This window comes from Ictidomys tridecemlineatus, chromosome 3 (assembly GCF_052094955.1).
Source record: "Ictidomys tridecemlineatus isolate mIctTri1 chromosome 3, mIctTri1.hap1, whole genome shotgun sequence".
Taxonomy (NCBI): Eukaryota; Metazoa; Chordata; class Mammalia; order Rodentia; family Sciuridae; genus Ictidomys; species Ictidomys tridecemlineatus.
In genome coordinates this window covers 40,682,284-40,700,921 of record NC_135479.1, presented here as the reverse complement: position 1 = coordinate 40,700,921, position 18,638 = coordinate 40,682,284, and the positions used below count along the sequence as shown (strand labels likewise).

At 49.7% G+C, this 18,638-nt stretch overlaps 1 protein-coding gene and 1 pseudogene across 1 annotated transcript in view; both read left to right on the top strand.

Annotated features, from left to right (window-relative positions):
- Nucleotides 1-18,638, top strand: part of Rab11fip4 (RAB11 family interacting protein 4) — a 116,876-nt gene that overhangs the window by 2,658 nt on the left and 95,580 nt on the right. The window lies entirely within an intron of this gene.
- LOC101970357 (dual specificity protein phosphatase 18-like) lies at nucleotides 730-12,238 on the top strand (annotated as a pseudogene).

The window sequence follows — 18,638 nt, the reverse complement described above, 5'->3', positions numbered from 1 at the left end:
TTATTCTGATTAAATTTTATCTTGTTCATTTCATCACGTTGTATCACTGAGAGAGACTTTGACATCCCATCTCTGTCACTCTCAGATACTGCCTGCAGCTGGAGAAGCAGATGCTCTTGTGCTTGGATATCCACAAGGCTGATTAAGAACACAGGGCAGGACCACGGACAGGGCCCGAGGCACTGTAGGGACACTTCTATTCACAGAGGGAGACCTATGGAACAGCGTTTTGCATCCCAGTTCACTACACATCAGATTCGCAGATGCAGTGTCCATCAGAAGCATAATTTCCCCCTACAAGCAGAGCTCCTTCAAAATTGCTGTGTACTCCAACAGTTGGTGTTTCATTTGTTAAAAAAAAAAAATCAAACAGCAACATTGATTTTCCAGCCCATGGATGCCCCAGAGTGGGTAGTTATCACTCATTAGATATGGGGTTCAATGTCTGCATTTTACCAGCTACCCCCAGAATACCAAGGATACCAGGATCAAATGCTTTGCAAAAATTACAATATAACTAGGTTTCAGGGTGTGAAATAAAATGTCCATAAGGCCATACAAGATTAGATAAATGCATAATTAAATGAATGAATATATAATAAGAAAATCTCCCATACAGTAGAAATCCAAATAATTTATGTAGCTAATTCTCCCATCAAGGAGGTGAAGTGAAACTCTGTACAGCTTTAAATAAGAAATGTACAATGACTTTCTTCTAAAGAATGCAGTATGGAAAGAAGGGGAAAGAGCAGCTTCACAGTGAAGGAACCTGATGAACAGTCCAAGAATGTGATCAAGGTCAACATCAGAAGTAATAAGTCATATAGATGGTATGTGCCCTTAATATGACATAATAAGAATGACACTTTACCTCTGTAGTTTCCCTTCCCAAACCCATAGCCCCAGTGTAATCATGAAAAAAATATCAGACAAATACCAGCTCAGGGGCATCCTACCAAATACCTGATGGTTTCCCCTCAAAATGGTCAAGGTCATTGAGGACAAGGGAAGTCTGAGAAACTATCACAGCCAAGTAAAACCTAAGGAGTCATGAGGACTAAACGTAAAGTGGTATTCTGGATGGGATCCTGGAAGAAGAAGAGAATGTCTAGTTAAAAACTAAGAGTCTGAAAGACGTACAGGCTTCAGTTGATAATGTTGTATGTGTATTGGGTTGATCTGTGATAATCCCCTGATTTATTGACCTAGGACTCATAGCAGAAAAGAGAAGACAATACAATTTTTAAAAAATGTTTTTCAGACTGCTTTTTTTAAAAAAAATAGCTTTATTTTATTATTTTATGTGGTGCTGAGGACTGAACCCAGGGCCTCACATGTTTTAGGCAAGTGCTCTACCACTGAGCCACAACTCCAGCCTCAAGACAGTAAAATTTGTTGAAAACTTTGCCCTTAAGGATGCAAAGATTGGGGGCTGGGGATGTGGCTCAAGCGGTAGCGCGCTCACCTGGCATGTGTGCGGCCCGGGTTCAATCCTCAGCACCACATACAAACAAAGATGTTGTGTCCGCAAAAATAAAAAAAAAAAAATTTTAAAAAAGGATGCAAAGATTGGAGGAGCAGGGAGGATCCCATTATTCTGACCCTGATGGTGTACAGCACATGGAAGAAGAGTCAGGAAAAGTACATAAAGTGATGGCTGTGCCCCGAGCCCACATTAGCTTCTGATTCATTTCTATTTTTCTAGCCTTTCTAGACCTTTGCTTACTCCTCCATTAAGTGGGGTTGATAATAATCTCCATGCTATAGGATTTGGGGGAGGCTTGAATGAGTTAATATGTGTAAAGAGTCTCATGTAAGATGGGCGCCATGATGCACACCTATAATCCCATCAACTCAGGAGGCTGAGGCAGGAGGATTGCAAGTTTGAGGCCAGCTCAGCAACTTTGCAAGAGCCTCAGCAATTTAGTGAGACACTGTCTCAAAGTAAAAATTAAAAAGGACTGGGGGTGTAGCTCAGTGGTAAAGCACCCCTGGGTTTAATCCCCAGTACCAGATAGATAGATAACTAGCCAGCTATAACCCAGTATCTGCACAGACAAGAAACAGAATTGTATCTTCTGCTCTTGTTATTATTATTCTCTAAAAAGTTACAAATATGTTCAATAGGCTGTTCTAGGCTGAGGATTTGTTGGGGATTAAGGTCAAGAACTAGGACCTGTCTCAGCCTCTCCTCCTTGTCCACCTCTGATCTTTCAGCTCCTCTTCAGTGGTCAGAGAATGGAAGGCACTAAAGCAGGCAGAGAGGGCTGGGGGTGCAGCTTAATGGTAGAGCACATGCTCAGCATGCACACTAGGCCCTAGGGTCAACGCCGGGTGGTGGGGGGGGGGGCGGGGAACAGGAGGGAAAGCAGTCAGAGATATCTTGTACAGCATTTCCCTTTTATATGTTCTTCTCTCTTTTCCAACTTGAAGACCATCCTTCATGCTGAAAAGAAATGGAAACAAAAGTAGTGAAGAGGTCTCTGCTGTCCATTAATCCCATACCTTCTCCTCTGGGCTTTGGGCCTATCCTTTTGGGGAAGTAACTGAACTTTAGCTAATTTGGGACTAGCCTGTAATTTCCCCCTTCTTTGTAGCTGCCCCTGGATATAGCCAGAAGCAACAGGGCTACTTGCCTCCTTGTTCATATTGAGAGGAGGTCAACTAATGGTCCTGATTGGGTTCCCTTAGACCCTATGTCACCTCTGGGCTAGTGACTGCCGCAAGGAAATGCTGGCCACTTGGCATAAGTGTAGGTATTGACGCTACTGCAATGAGCTGACACTAGTCAGGAGCCCACCCTGGGGCCCTCAGAGATGTACGGGCTTCCAGGAGCAGGGGAACCCAGAACTACAACTGGTTCAGCTCATAAGGAGAAGAGATTAGAATGTTGGAGAAGAAAGAGCTGTGGCCTCCACATCTGTGACCAGAAGAAATGCTGGCGGGGGGGGGGGGGGGGGAACAGAGGCCAGACCGGCTTGTCCCTGTAGGCAGCAGGAAGACCCAGGTAGCCAAAATCAAGTGTGTGCAGAATGGAAGCTGGGTCCGGGCAAGCCTGGAGATGAGACTTCTCAGGAGGCTGTGATACGTGACAAGAGAGTAAGAGGATCATGTCAGACTCTAGGTGCAGCCTGAATCCATATGGCAAAACCTTGCTGAATGACAGTGTCATTCCCAAGACATTGGGGAATCTAGAGAAGAAGGAAGCACCATGGTTGTGGAAAGCCTGCCAGGGCATAGGCATGGTCCCCTGTGCTCAGGGACATGTGTCCTTGTGCTGGGGAGGATCAGACCTTCTAAGCAGCAAAAGGTGCCCTCAGAAGGGGTCAGTAGGGAGAGAACCTTGAAGTGTTAAAGTGTCCAAAGCTCCCCTTGGTGTGTTTGGCCTGGGAGGAAAACTTTTCCACTTGTACCTGTAGGTGCTGAAGGGCTCAGGGTCACCAGGCTGGGCAGGGTCACAGCAGGACCTAGAGCTTAGGACCAGGAACTTCCTCCAGCACCAGAATGGAAACCAAAGAGGCAAAGAAGGAGAAAGGAGATGGAGCCGAGGAGGGAGGGCAGAGGGAGAGCCTTGAGTCAGGAAAGAGGTGGCTGGATGATTCCTACAGGCTGCTCAGACTGGTGGCCCCAGAGTGGGCAACTCTGGAACCTGGGGGTGAGACGCTGTTCCTTCTTCTTCAGGTCAGAGTTCCAGCACCAGAGAAGTTCTGGGGTGGTCCATACTGCCTTGGAGGGAAGTGCAGATATGGGGCAGCCATGAGGGCCTGGGGACACCAGACTCCTGGACACAGCCCCACGCAGGTGCTGGGCCAGTGAGGCTTGATGCAAACTGGAACACTGGTGTCCCCAATCTATTTTGGGAGGTTTGGCCAGAGGGGGTTCTGCTTTGGCCCTGGAGTAGGTGTTTGGGGCCCCTCCCCTCCTGTTCTGAGTGGTCCCTCTAGGTTGAGTGCAGAAGGGAGCTTAACAGCCGGCTGAGATTGAAGAGCTGAGCAGAGCAGATCCCAGCAAGATGGAGGGGAAATGTCCACTGACTTGGAAACAATGTGTGTCATGCCTGGGTTAGCTGCTGTCTTCTCCCACCCCAAAATTATTGAGTGAATTACCCCCAGATTTTACTATTACCCTTAACAAAGATTTCAAGGTTAATTTTTTTTTTAACTTTCTATACTTCGTGTGTACCTACTGTGTGCCAGCGCTGTTCCAGGCCCTGGGAAAGAGCTGCACTTGGAGCTTATGTTCTGATGAGAGTGAGGAAGAGCAACTAAAAAGGGACTATTGAAAAAAAACATCAGGTAGGAAGTACTAGAAAGAGACATAAAGGACTAGACAAAAACTGACACCCTTAAGATGATTTCACCAATGAACATATAAATGGAGCCAGAATGAAACCGGGACTGCACCTTGCAGATGTCTGGCACAGCATGGTCCAGGCAGAGGAAGGAACTGGCATGACAGGGAGAGGCTGGGTTGGAAAGAAGGCAGAGGGGAGGGGTGAGCAGCTTGGGTCCTCCCTGAGTGGCTTTGGCTTTTACCGTGGGTGAGGTGGAGCCCTGGAGAGTTCTGAGCAGAGTGGAGATTCAAACTGCCTGAAGTTTGAACAGGACCATTCTGGCCCCTGCAAGAGGGGTGGGCAGAGTAGAGACTGTGAGGAGAGGGGCAGGGAAAGGGGGAGACTGCGAGGAGAGCGTCTGGTAGTGTGGAACAGGGGAGTGGTGGATTTTGAAAACAGCCGAATGGAAGAGGGTTGTGGGAGGCGAGAATCTGGAGGTAGGCTGCTACTTGCTGGATGGGGAAAATGGAGGAGGGCTGGCATGAGGAGCCAGGATTTCCACCTGAGACCCCACCAGACCTCAAGTGCAGAGGTGGAGCCAGGGGTAGATTGATAAGTCCAAGGCAGGTGCCTAAGCCAAGCTTCTCCTGGCAGACACTTGGTCCTCTCTCCCTTTTCTTCTGCCCCACTGGCCCTTAGGTCTCACTGCCCGCAACTGAGAAGTTTGCATGAGGGAGAAGCCCAGCACTTGAATCAGGTGTGATTTAGTGCCCTTTAAAAGCCAGGCACACCAGGTGCAGGGGTGCACACCAGTGCAGCAACTCTGGAGGCTGAGGCAGGAGGATTGCAAGTTTGAGGCCATTCTCAGCAATTTAGCAACATCCTGTCTCAAAATAAAAAGTAAAAAAAGAGCTAGGATGTAGGTCAGTGGCAGAATGCCTTTGAGTTCAATCCTCAGTACCCCCAAAAAATCAAGGGTGCAAGGCTCTATTAGGTTGCCTTGGGCATCTTTTCTTGGAGCACATAGCCACGTCTTGCCCTCATGTCGCATCCTCTTCTTTCTGCCAGCCTCTCTGGCTGAGAGCTGCCCCTTGCCTGCTCTCTGCACAGACAAGAACCAGGATGGCTCCAGTGGATCTTGTTTGCAGCCATCCCCACCCCACTATTGAACTTGAGGTTCTTAGTGCCCTTCTTCCCCTCACTATCCCTCCATCTCCAGCATCTTCTGATCCCTGGAGACCCCTCAGGACCACCAGTTCCCTGCAGTCTGTCATCCTTAGGGACATTGCTAAGGATCTATTGCCCATAGCTTCTGTGCTCCTGAGAAAGGAGAGCAGAGCAACCCAGAACCCAAAAGTTTATAAACCAGTGATCCAAGAGGGAAGCAGGCTCCATGTGGCCAGAGCTCAAACTGTAGGATCTCTTGTCTTGTCATTAGACACAAGGCTTTGAGTCCAACCCATATCTCATTTGCTCATGGCTTACAGAAAGGAAAAAAAAAATGATGGGAATGGTGGTGCATACCTGTAATCCCAGCAACTTGGGAGGCTGAGACAGGAAGATTGTGAGTTTAAAGCCAGCCTCAGCAAATTAATGAGACCCTAAAAAACTTAGCAAGACCCTGCCTCAAAAAAATAAAAAGGGCTGGGGGTGTTGCTCTGTGGTTAAGCATTCTGGATTTGATTCCTAGTTCCAAAAACAAGAAAACAACCTCTGAAAAGATTACCAGCTTCCTCCCAAAGCATTTACTAATTGAACATGAGCCTATAGTGAGCATGTTACCATGAAGGTCCCAGTCTAAGACCTGCACCTGGACAAGGCAGACAGAGAGCTAATTTGCACCAAATGAAGACCTGAAAGGGGAGTAGAGGTCACCAAATGGGACTTTCCGTTCGGTGCTTGTATTATTCAGTGCTTGCACCATTCCCAAGGCAACCCCATTCTGCACTGACCAGGCTCTGGTGGAGTTCTCTTTTATATAGTGAGCTGAGGTCTGTCTCTTAGTGCCCCATCTGCTCATCCTGCCCTCTACCCACCCAGCTGACCATCTACCTGCCTACTCCCAAAGCATCCATTTATACAACCACTTATCCATCCATCTACCCACTTGTTATCCTCCCCAACCATAGATCCAGCCGTCTACCTGTTGATCTATCCAGCCACCCAGCCACCTGACCACCCACCCATCCGTTGACACTCTTCTCTTCCACTTGTTCCCATCCCCATGTTCACCCACCCTTCCACCAGCCTCCCATCTGTCCATTCTTCCAGTCGCCATCTGACCATCACTTACTGCCTGCCATGCATGAGGCCTAAGCACAGACTTAAGAACAGGTCTGGCCTTTTCAAGGAGGGACAAGTGGCTCAATGTGGGGTAGGCACATGAAAGGCAGGAGGGTGAGAACTCAGGCTGGAACAAGGGCCAGATGGTGACCTTCGGGAGGCGTCAGGAGCTAGAACTGTCTGGCTCAGGTGAATTTTGGAAGGACAGCAGCACTCCAGTACAAGCCTGCCCTATTTTTATGATTTCTCACTTCCCATGCAGGCCGTTGGTTCTGCCAAGGACTGAGGCCTTCCTGAAAGAGTGAGAAGCTGGGTTATTTTTGAAGGTGCTTATTATGAAGGCTGAACCTCGGTTTGCTTGTCTAGAAAATGGAGGTCATTAACCCTTATTTGAGGGAGTGTTTAGAGGACTGGAGATAAAGACTCTCTGAGAGACCTAGCATGGTGCCTCCTGCATCGTTCCTGTGGGCCACCTGCCCAGGGACTGCAAGCATCTCTGCTGCCCTCAGTCCTTTCCTCCGCCTGCTCCTTTCAGGCACAGGACTCCCCTGTGCAATGGCCAGAGTTCCTCCTAAAGTCACATAGGCAGAAAGGATAAGGGAAGCAAGGAGCCAGTCCTGCGGCTTGTTGGGCAGGATCCTCCAGGAAGTGGAAGAGCTAGGATTTGAGCACAGGCCTGTCTGGATTTTTTTTTTTTTTTTTTTTTTTTGGTAGATGGAAACAAGACCTATATCCCATTTATTGATTTAATTATGCAGTGCTGAGGATTGAACCCAGTGCCTCACGTGGTAGGCAAGTGTTCTACCATTGACCTACAACCCCAGCCCGAGGCCTGTCTGGTTCTAAAGTTGCCTTCTAAGCTGCCTGCAAGTGGGGGTCCCAGGCTCTTAGGAGGTCAGGAGGGGAGAAGAATCCACACAGCAGAGGCTTCATCTGGCTTTCTGGGCCTGGGATGGTCTGAGTTGAGGGCCAGGACAGAGAAGAAGTAGGTTCCTGATCTGTAGGGCTGGGGAGAAAGGAAGTTGGCCTCTGTGGATGGCGTCAGGGGCCAATAGGACCTGAGGTGAGAGGAGGGAGGCTGCCAGCTAATTGCACCCTGCAAGATGCATCTCCCCACTTCCTGTTCAGGTGGTGATTAAGTAGGCCCAGGAGGCACTAATTTCTCTGGCTGCTCAGATTTCCTGCCAGACACCGCTGTAATCTGCAGGCCTGGACTGTGTGTGGCAGGGGCCTGGGCAGGCTGATTCTGTCTCCACTAGGTCAGTCCAGCGGCCCCTTGACCACATTCTCCAGCTCCTCCATCTTCCTTGGCCTGAACTGCAGATTATTCCAGCCACAAAGGCCCTGAGGCCTCAGAGGGCCCTGACCCCCTCTTCCTCTCTGTCCCCTATCCCTCGCCACCTCCTTTTCTAGCACCTCAGTTCAGCCCACACTGGTTCTAACATATAGAGCTGAGGTTTTGGCATAAGCAGCATCGGGTTTGAGACCCAGAACCACAACTTAACTTGCTCTGTGACTCTGAGAAGTTGCTTAACTTCTCTGTCCCTCAGTGTCCTCATCTATAAAGTGGGGATAATGTCAGTTATATGTGTTAAGCCCTTACCACGATGCCTGACATGCAAGTTAATGTGATTGTGAGCACTAATTCTGGTTTTCTGAGTGAACTGTCCATTTCCACTCCCTCACAGACTTTTGTGAGCTTCTGTTCTGTGATATATTTGGGGCTGAAGGATGTACAGATGAATAAGATAGGATTTTTCTCCCAAGGGAGCGTCTTACTGTGGGGCAGGTGGACTACAATAGAAATCTTTTTTTAAATTTTATTTTTATTGTCAAATAGTAATTGTATATATTGTACCATGTGATGCCTCGATACTTTTAGGTATTGTGGAATGAACACATTAGGCTAATTAACGTGCCCATCTCATACTTCTTTTTTGGTGAGAACATTTAAAATCCACTCTTTCAGCAATTGTGAAATAGACGATACATAATCACTAACTATCGTCACCTTGCTGGGTAATAGATCACCAGAACTTATTCCTCTTACTGGCACTTTGTAGCTTGGACCAACAAAACCCCTTCATACCCTACTCCCAGCCTCTGCAAACCACCCTTCTCCTCTAGGGTAGAAATCTTGGCAGCACACCTGTGAGAAGCACAGGGCCGGAATGCTTGGGGACAAAACAGGAGATCTACTCTGCTTGGATCACTCTGCTTCACCTTGGGAAAGCCTGTCCACAAGTGACGCTGGGGCTGAGTCTGGAGCAGGGCCCACAGGGCTGGAAGAGCAGGATGGGTATGCAAGAGGAGAAACCTAAGAGGCAGAGGCCCCCTGGAGGAAGGGAAGGCAGGTAAGAAAGAGAGGGGCCGGCTTGCAGGCAGAAACCAGGTGGAGAGGGCTGGGCTGGATTCGATCCCTAAGGTGTGAAGGAGGTGAAGCAGAGGGTCCCTTGGATTTCAGAGGAGGCCATCTGTAAGTAGCCTGGAGCGAGAATGAGGAAGTGAGGAGGCTGAGGTGGGGGCCCTGCCCCAGTTCAGAGGCAGGGAGCAGGGACTCTGAGGGTGGAGAGAAGGGGAAGGGGCAATTCCTGGTGGTTCACAGAACTTCCCACGAGTTCCTTGTAATTCCTGCCTGGGTGACTGGGTGATGAGGCCTGAGCTCAGTACACGGTGACCGCTGGCTTTAAAACGTCTACACACATGCAGAGCCAACAAAACTAGGAGGCATATATCCTTCTGAGGGCAACTGTGCTTCATTTTTAAACAAACTTCACGGTGTTACTGTTGATGTATAAATTTAAACTACTTTATAGGAAAAAAAGAGCTAACTAGCCCTGAACTGGATTTTTATAGTCTAAAACCCTGTCCTGACCTTGGCCATGACCTGCATATGATGATGATCAGCGAGTGTGAGCTGTTGACCCCTTTCCACCTGATGCCATTTCCTGTGCCCACACCCTAGCCACAGGATTGGTCCTCTCATAAGTCACCATCCGTGTCTACACATTTGCCTTGCAAATGTCTGCTTTCTCTGTCTCGTCACTGAACCTGGCCTACGTGGCTGGGTCCATGGGCCAGCTGGTCAACCCAGGCTCCTCAATGACCTCTGCAGAGCAGGCAGAGTGGAGTCCCCACAGTGCTCTGCAGACAGTGACCTCCAGAAGGGCTGTCTGGAACCACGGTTGGAGGCCCCACAGGGTGAGTCCTGGATAGCCTGTGCCAGCCTGGACCTCCCTCAGTCCCACTGACTGTCCCTTGGGCTCTGCTTCCACCAGTGTGGGTGCTTGGCTGCCAGCCAGAGGACCAGCCTCTGTCTGCTATGGGTGTCCAGAGCTCCTGACCCCAAGTGGGCACAGCCAGGAGACACCTGCTGCCACCTCCTAGGCACTAAGTGGGTGGGATCAAGGGCCTGTGGGTCCCTTCTTCTGGCCAGAGGCATTGGCATTTGGGCATCTGGCCACCCTTTTCTGGTGCCATCTGGATGGTTCTTTGTCTCTCCTGCCTTCTCTGCCTCCTCCTCTCTTATAGCAAACCCTGCCCAAGGCATGCAGGTCCCTGTTTTTCCACATCCCCATGGACACTGAGTAGTATTTTCAGTTTGTTTCTGCCAGTTCAATAGGTGTGTAATGGTATCTCAGACTTGTTTAAATTTTCAGTTTGGATTACTAATGCAGCTTTGCATTGTTTTCATGTTGCTCCTTACTGTGCGAGTGTGTGGGCGTGTTGAGATTGAACTAGGACTTGGTGCATACTAAGCCTGTGCTATACCACTGAGCTATGCCCCAAGTCTCCTACCTCCTTTTCCTGAGTCTGACTAGGAACTCATGGATTCTTTTTTCCAGTGGGTTGTAATTCATTCCATTATTCTTTCTGATGCTCAGAGGTTTGTTTTGTTCTAATGCAGCACGATAACATTTTGATCATTATTACTTGCTATAATTTATTTATTTTGGTGCCGGGGATGGCGCCCAGGGCTTTTGCTAGGCAAACGCTGTACCACTGAGCCCCCGCTGCAGTCCATCATTGCCCTTTAAAAGAGCTCTCTGATTTTCCCCACCATATATGGATTTTTAAGTGTATAACATGTTTCAGAAGCTTTAATTAGCATTGCACTAACTTAGACAGTGTTGTCTTCTTGACTGCATATTTAGTCCTCCCAACAGGAGCAAAATATTAACATTAAAAATAAACTGGAGTGATTTCGAAGCTGGTAATTGGTTAAGTCGGAGCCCAGAATGGAAGCCGAGATTTCTCTGAGACCTGGGCAGCCGACTCCTCTCCTCAAGAAGAAACCATTTTTATGGAAACCAGATTGCTAGGCCCGTGGGGATTGTGGTCCATGCATCGAAACTGGTCTCTCTCCTTGAGACCCTTGGCTGGGGATAATCGGTGCCACTTTATCATCAACGAACCCCCTCATACTCCTACTGGAGAGAGTTTTCCAGGGACACAGCTTAGCAGAAAAATGCAGGCCTCATGAGTCACCAACTGCTGACCCACTGCCTTGATGACAGCACCCCTGTCACCTTCCCAGTTCAGTTCCAGCAGCCCTCTCCCAGATCACCAGAAGCCTATACATCAGCAATGGTGTGGCTGCCAACAGCAAGCTCTTGCTGGCCAGCAACCAGATCACTTTAGTCAGCAGTGTCTCGGTAGAGGTAGTAAATACCTTCTGGGAGGATATCCAGTACACACAGGTGCCTGTGGCTGACACACCCAGCTCGAAGCTCTATGACTTCTTTGACCCCATTGCCGACCACAACCACAGTGTGGAAATGAAGCAGGGCCGTCCATATATTGCTACGCTGTGCTGCTGGCATGAGCCGCTCAGCCTCTTTGTGCCTTGCCTACCTCATGAAGTACCATGCCATGTCCCTGCTGGATGCCCACACATGGACCAATTCAATGCGACCCATCATATAACCCAATGCTGGATTTGAGCAGCAACTCATCCATTATGAGTTCCAGCTGTTTGGCAAAAATATTATACACATGGTCAGCTCCCCAATGGGAATGATCCCTGATATCTATGAGAAAGAAGTCCATTTGATGATTCCACTGTAAATCATCCCCTAAGCCCCTGCTTTGGGTCAGTGTACAGACCTGTTGTTGGTCCTATATCAGGATCTGAATTTGAACAATCTTTGTCGATACAGGAATGCACCAGATGATACCTTTTATAAGGGCAAAAAAAAATAAAGAGAGAGAGAGAAAGTGATTCCACTGCTTTCAACTTTGTAACCCATATCTTTAATGATTACACTCAATTATTAGAGGTAAAGATAAGTTTTTTACCCCATGAGTGGAGCAGGCTATGGCTGCTGGTCAGAGGGTGAATGAGGCAGGTGGTACACTGGACAGAGACCAGAGCCCCAGTGCCTGGAGTCTGCTGCCTTCCCTAGACTGAACAACTCAGAAATGAGACTGCTCAATCCCACTTTGCTCCTTCAAACCCAAAGCCAGAGCCTTAAGCATGGCACCCTCTGAACTTTTCACAGTAAGTGCCAACCTACTGGATAAGTGGCCTTCAAATAGTGCTCTAGGAACTCCACAGGCCCCAAACAACCCACATCCACCAGTGTCCCTACTCTAGGTTTCTAAGATCAGGTTAACACAGAAGATAGTTTTCAAATAAACATTCCACTGTCATAAACTTTTTACAAATTAAAAAAACTGAGCTAAATTAATGGTTAATATTTAATGTATTTTGTTTCTATAAGGACAAAGTCCTCTTTTCCCATTGCCTTTTTTTTTCTTTCTAGCTGCTTGTCACTAGCATATAGGAATGCAATTGATTTTTATAAATTCATCTCCTTTTTCACCACTAGTATGAACTCATTTATTACTTCCAGCAATTTTCTGGTTGATTCCTTTGGATTTTCTCGTCAGCAGTAACATTCTGTTCAGAGGTAATTGCTTTGTTATGCCTTCTTTCTCACGTTTCTGAGTCCAGTTGCTTTTCCTCCTGAGATGGGAGCCACCAGTGTTTCTAGAACTGGATAAAAGGGGTGGGCACAGGAGACATCTGTCCTGGCCAGGGTAGGGGGGTGGCATGCTGGGACCTTGGCCACATGGTACCATTGTGAGTCAGGAAAACAGGCTGGGCAGGTGCCTGGCCAAGGAGGCTATCCCCAAGGAGGATGGACCCTGGAGTGGTCGAGGCTGGTATTGCTGCAGGAAGGGGTCAGGTGTGGAGGGGAAGGGTCTGGAAAGAGGTGTCCAGTGTCTGGCTGTGGGTCAGGGGAGGTGGTCAGAAGCAGCAGAGCAAAGAGAATGGACAGAATGTGCACAGATGGCCAGAGCTGACCTTGGGTAGCCATAAGTTGCTGGTGGAGTCCAGGCAGTCCCCACCCTTTGCTGTGGTCTTGAACAGGTTGGTGGGGGATGGCACAGGCAGGACCCCATCATACTTTTCTCCTTATTTTTAAAAACAGGGTGACTATAGCTTACCACCATTAAGTAGCATGTTGCTATTTGAGTTAGAGTTATATCCTTTAGCATGTTAAAAAGACCTCCCTTCCATGTCCCTTCTCCTTTTTTTAGTCTTACTGAAGAGCAGATGGTATATTGTACCAAATGACTTCTCAACATCTATTAAACATTTTAATGATGATTGCTGTTTTCCCAGTTTATGCAAAGAATTGCATTTGTTGAGGCAAATCTCAGATTGGCTGGACATGGTCAGGCACTCATCCTCTACCCCTTCCACACCTGACTTTGGCCACCCGACACCTGGAATGGGAGAGATATTGTTCCCTAAAGGAAAGTCAGGGTGTGCCTGCCAGGTGACCTTGGGAAGAAGCTACAGATGTACAATACAGCCTGACCTCCCAGCCCACAAGTGCTCTCCATTCCCAGCCTACCCTGGGGGAGCAGGAAGGGTCGTGGTTTCTGTGGTTCTCTGAGGACAGGCATGGAACCTCACAAGGGCATAGTCGTCCATAGTGTTACTTGGACGACTGAGTGAGAGAATCAATGCAGGACAGGGGGACTAGCCCAGAACTGGGAGCCCAGGTCCTCTGCAGCTCTGCCCCCTGAAGTCTTGTGATCTGTCCTGTGATCTTCTGGAGGCTGCCAGAGGAAAGTTGGAGAGGCAGAGCACTTTGTGACCAACTATTCAGGTTCTGGGGCTGGAGAGATCATGGATCAACGCCCAGCTTGCCGTCTTGCTGGCTCTGTGAGCCTGGATAGGTCTCCTCACTTCTTGAGCCTCATTGGTGGAAGTGGGGCTGCAGCCATGCTCCACGAGTGGGTAACTTTGTGGGTGAATGAAAGGTTGAGGGGAAGCATGTGGCACAGCTCCTGTGGATCCTCAGCACCTGATGTAGGGGAGTAACCATCGGGGCCTCTCTGCAGCTTTAGGAGCATTTAGAAGAGAAAGCACTGCACTGGTTGTAGATACGTGAATCTCTTGGCAGGGAGAGATAAGCATCCAAGTCCAAGTGTCACCAGAGGGGTTCTGAGGAAGTCCCTGCAACGGGGAGAAGGGGACTCAACTGGGCCCCAGGGAAGAATTTGCCACAGGAAAGAATTTCAGGGCACATCAGAAAATAAAGCATTGCTAAATTTGTTCTATGAAAGAAATCAACGGGGCAGTGTGCATTCAGAGAAGGACACAGTGTGGGCGTTCCAGAGAGAGACGCGCTTTGGGGGCTTTGGGTTCTTCTTTGAAAGGAAACCTTGTGAGGCTGTGCAGGGGAGCGTGTGTGTGCTGGGACTCCCTGGTGAGTGCTACTTTTTGATTGTGGACCACAGATCTCTGGGATCTTCAGGTTGACCCTGTCTCCCCTACCTGATCAGTAATGTTTAGAATGTACCTATATTAAAGGTTTCTTAAAATACATTTCTCTTGGTTTTATCTAATCTGAAGATACATTGTGTAGGCTAACCATTGCTCTCTATAGTCAAAATAAGTAATTTTCGTAGTTGCATGAATTTTCAGTACCTCTAAGATTGGTAGATTTCCCAGGAATTGGGGAGGAGAAACTGGTCTGGGAGTAGGTCTGCTCGCGGGTGTTTAGGTGTGCAGCTACAGCCTCCTTTCTCCCTCTCTTTATTTCCTCCATCCTATCTCCCCAGAAGCCACTGGTAGTGCACTCTAGGGGCTGGTTGACCTGCTGCTGCCACCGTGTGGCCCCAGGTTGTTGTTGAGGATGATGACGGCAGGGAAGAGCACCCGCCACTGCAGACACAGGGCAAATAGAAAGGGGGGACCACCTAACAGAAGAGGGCTCACGCTCTGTGAATTCTCACTTCTTCGCTTCCTGGCAGGTCCTTAGGCTCTCTGGCCTCAACTCCCTCAGTTCTAAGATGGGCTAATAATAGAAACCGCTGCCTAGGCGAGTGAGTTATGGATGGATTAATACTTGTCGAATATCGCCCGACTCAGGAACTGTTCCTAAGTGTTGCCGGGGGTCCTTATCACGTCTCCATCACCACCACCCTTACTCCAGGGAGCTCGCAGCCCAGTGAGGGCTGACAGAGCTGGGGAATGTGCCATAACCCTGGAGGGACCATGGTCACTGTGGGAGGAGTCTGCCCAGGAGGAGGTGGTGGCACAGCCCCCCCATTTTCACTACTGGTGCGGGGACTGTTCCCTCTACCACCCCTATCACCTAAGCGCCCTGGTATCAGTCTCAGAGAGCATGTCCCAGCTGAAAGACAGGGAGGGGGGCTGGCTGAAGTCCAGCCTCTGACACTCTCTTTGGGGTGCTGCTCAATCTGGATTCCCTTCCCTGGGTGTCTCTAGGGGGCCTTTGAAAATGCAGATGCCAGGGTCCCTCACTGGCTGCCAGACTCATGGTTGTCTTAATGGGATGACTAGGATGGGACCCTGTCCTCATCCCTTTGACCTAGAGTCCAAGAAGGTCCAGGATCAGAGCGCTGGCTCAAGCCTTGCTTGCCTTCCTGGTTTAGAAAATGAGGCCAGTACCCTCCCTTCGAGGGCTGGTAGGAGGATAAATGAGGTGAAGGGTGTGCTGGGGCCAAATGCCTCTGTCCTTTCCAGTGCCCTCTTGCCTTGGCCCTCCTCCTCTGCCAGGGACCTCCAATCTAGATGCTTTCTTTGGGGGAAGAAGTCTTAATTATGGATAAAGGCCTAAATCATGCATGAGGCTTCTTGCCTCTGCTTTTTACTGCTGTGCTTGCTGTAAAAGAAGCTTGCCTCTGCAGACAGCACCCTCGGAATGACTAGGCTTGAAATCTTGCCCCACCGTGGGTTCTGCTGGCCCCTAAGGAATTTCCCCAACTGACTGGGGGTCCTCTGCATGGGGCAAGTACTCAGATGACAGGAAGAAGTGGAGAGGATGAGGGAACAAGGAAGCCCAAGACATGAGCCCCTGGCCTATCCCCCTGGACCCCACCCTGATCAGTGCTGTGGGAGGGCTGCAGCAGGTTGGGGAGTCCAGAGCCAGAAGCTTCTTCCACCTGGGAAACTGCTTGGTCCACAGAGATCCACCCCATGTGCCTTCTTCTCTCATGCGATAGCAGTGTGAGGTGGCCAGTACCTCCCGGCCCCTTCCGCAGGCTCAGGGAGGCATTTATGAACCTCATCGGGAGGCTGGTGGAGAGCCTGTCTCTCCTTTCCCTTATTTAGAAGTCCCACAGTGGGCTCTCAGACCTGGTGACCTTTCTCTTGTTCTGTTGACAGTAGCAACTTTGACATTTCTGGCCAGGGCTGCCACATTTTGCTTTGTTTCAAAAGTCAAATCTCAATTTCCTGGGAGGCTGTGGGTGTTCTGCTTACTTCCATTTTCTTGGGAAACGAGAAGATTGGCGGGAAGGAGATTAGATTTGAGTTTAGTGGAAGCGGTGGTGCTGGGGGAGGACACCCCAGGCAGACATTCCCATTTCATGGCTAATAGTGGTGTGGAACCCCTGGAGTGCGCGGCACCCTTCATGCTACTCAGAGAATCAGAGATGTCCACAAGGGACCTAACGCCAAGGCCAGGGCTGGGTGCACACAAGGGGCTGCTCTCCCAAGTGCCTGGAGTGTCACACCTCCCCTGCAAAAGCAGTGTCCAAGGACAGATGTCCCTCCCTTACAGGGTGAGTTCCCTACCCCCATTGCCTGGAAGCCTCTCCCAGAGGTGGGCCCAGCCATGGCCTCACCACTCCCAAGCTTCCTGCCCCAGCTCCCCAAGGTTCCAAATGGTGAACCAGAGCGGTTTCCCTTCAAAATTCTGGACAGGTTCCACAGAGGTCAGCTAGAACTTTGTTATCCCAGGTATGGTCAGGGGACCAGTGACATTGGCACTTCTCAGGAGTTGGTAGTAATGCAGGTTCTCGGGCCCCAACCCAGACCTGCCGAATGAAAACCTGCACTTAAATAGGAGGCTCAGTATTTCACAGACGGTCCATCAGAAGCCCAGAGTGGACATTCTCCATGTCTTCCCCACGCATGGAGTGAACAGGGCCTCGTTGCCCACCCCATCTCCATTACCAGCCCTGGTGCTCTGTGACCCAGCTACCCACTCCCTTATGGACTTCAAGCACATATGGGACCTGGGCCTGCCTGGTGGGCTTTGGTGGCCCTGGTGTTGGCTGGGCCTGGTGTTGGCTGGGTCATTGAGAGAAGATGCCTGCTGTCCAGTCTTGTAGCCTTCCCTAGGCCTGGTCACTGAAGACTCTCCCTCACACTCATCCATGGGCTCCCTCTGTCCTCCTGTCACAGATGAGTTCCTTTCTTCTGCCACCATAGGGAGGAGTCAGACCAGCCACTGCCATCCTTAGATACAGGTCCGTGTCATTAGTCAGAACAAATGAAAGGAAACTTTTTTTTTTTTTTTTCTGTAGAATCTACCTGGCCTGGGGACTTGGACTTGTGGTCAGGAACAGACCCTGAAGTATCATCCCCAGCCAACTGAAACCCACCTGGAGCTCCTCAGAGTCCACCCCTGCACTCCCCCTCCTCCAGGACCTTCATTCAGGGACCATCCCCCTATCTACCCAAACCCCTGAGATGGAACCTCACTTCCCTCCCTGCCTCAGATCAAGCAAGCCCTGCCACTAGCCTGACACTCTCTCCTCAGCTCCCTCCTCTCTGTCCCCCACATGGCCCAGGTCAGCTTGACCTCCTCTTCTGGACTATGATGGCCTCGTTGCTGGTCTCCTCGCCTCCCTCACTCTGCATTGTGAGTTTCAGGCGCCTTCTCGGGTGCACATCTGCTAGGTTTGGGCCCCTGCTAAAATTTCCACCACCAGAAGGGAGTATCCTCCCCATTTGTCCCTCATGGGCCGCCTCCCGCTGCCCTCCAGCCACCGGAGCACTTGGTGGTTCCCCAAACTCACAGGCACCCTCAGAGCACAGCCCTGGCACTCTGCCCCGTCCCTGTCTCTGCTCTCGCAATCCCTTCTGGAATCACCATTCCTGACAACTGCCGTGGTCTGTTCTACCACCCTGTAGGCCCCCACTAGTCACCTCTGCCAAAGCTCCCCGTATGCAGTGTCCCCAGCCTTCTGGGCTCTCTGCCTCTTCTGGGATCCCACTGTGAGGTTTTTGAGTACCGTCTTCTGGGAGGTTGCATTCTGATGGATTCTTACTTTCCCCTGTAATACTATGAACTGTTTTTTAAAAGGACAAAAGAACTTTCCTGTTTTTTTTTTCCTCTGAGTTTAAAAATGATCCAATTCATTTTTTTTTTTTAAGTTCAGCCAATTAAAAACTGTGGGAAGGGGAGGCCCAAGGATTAGCCATCTCAGCACATTGAGTTGCCTGTGCTGACAGTTGTGTGGCCAGCTCCCAGACGGGCCAACCTAGGAAAGTGCTCATTTATCTGCTCCAAGTCAGCTTCTGGGCTTAGTCTCCATAGTTTATTCCTTCTAACTCATAATGAACTCTGTCGCCCAGAGAGGTTGAATCATCCGGCCTTGGTCACACAGCTGGTAAATGGAGGAGGCAGGATTCCAGCCCAGCTCTATCTGCAGAGCCTGGGCATGTGACAGTATGACAGATCAGCTGTACACTTTTATGCTGCTCCCTAGTTTGTTTTTATTTCACTCAAAAAATACAGCAGGACATCATCTGCCCTTTCCCTGGGAGCTCATCTGTCTCCCCACAGGGCTGAGGAAATGTTTGCAG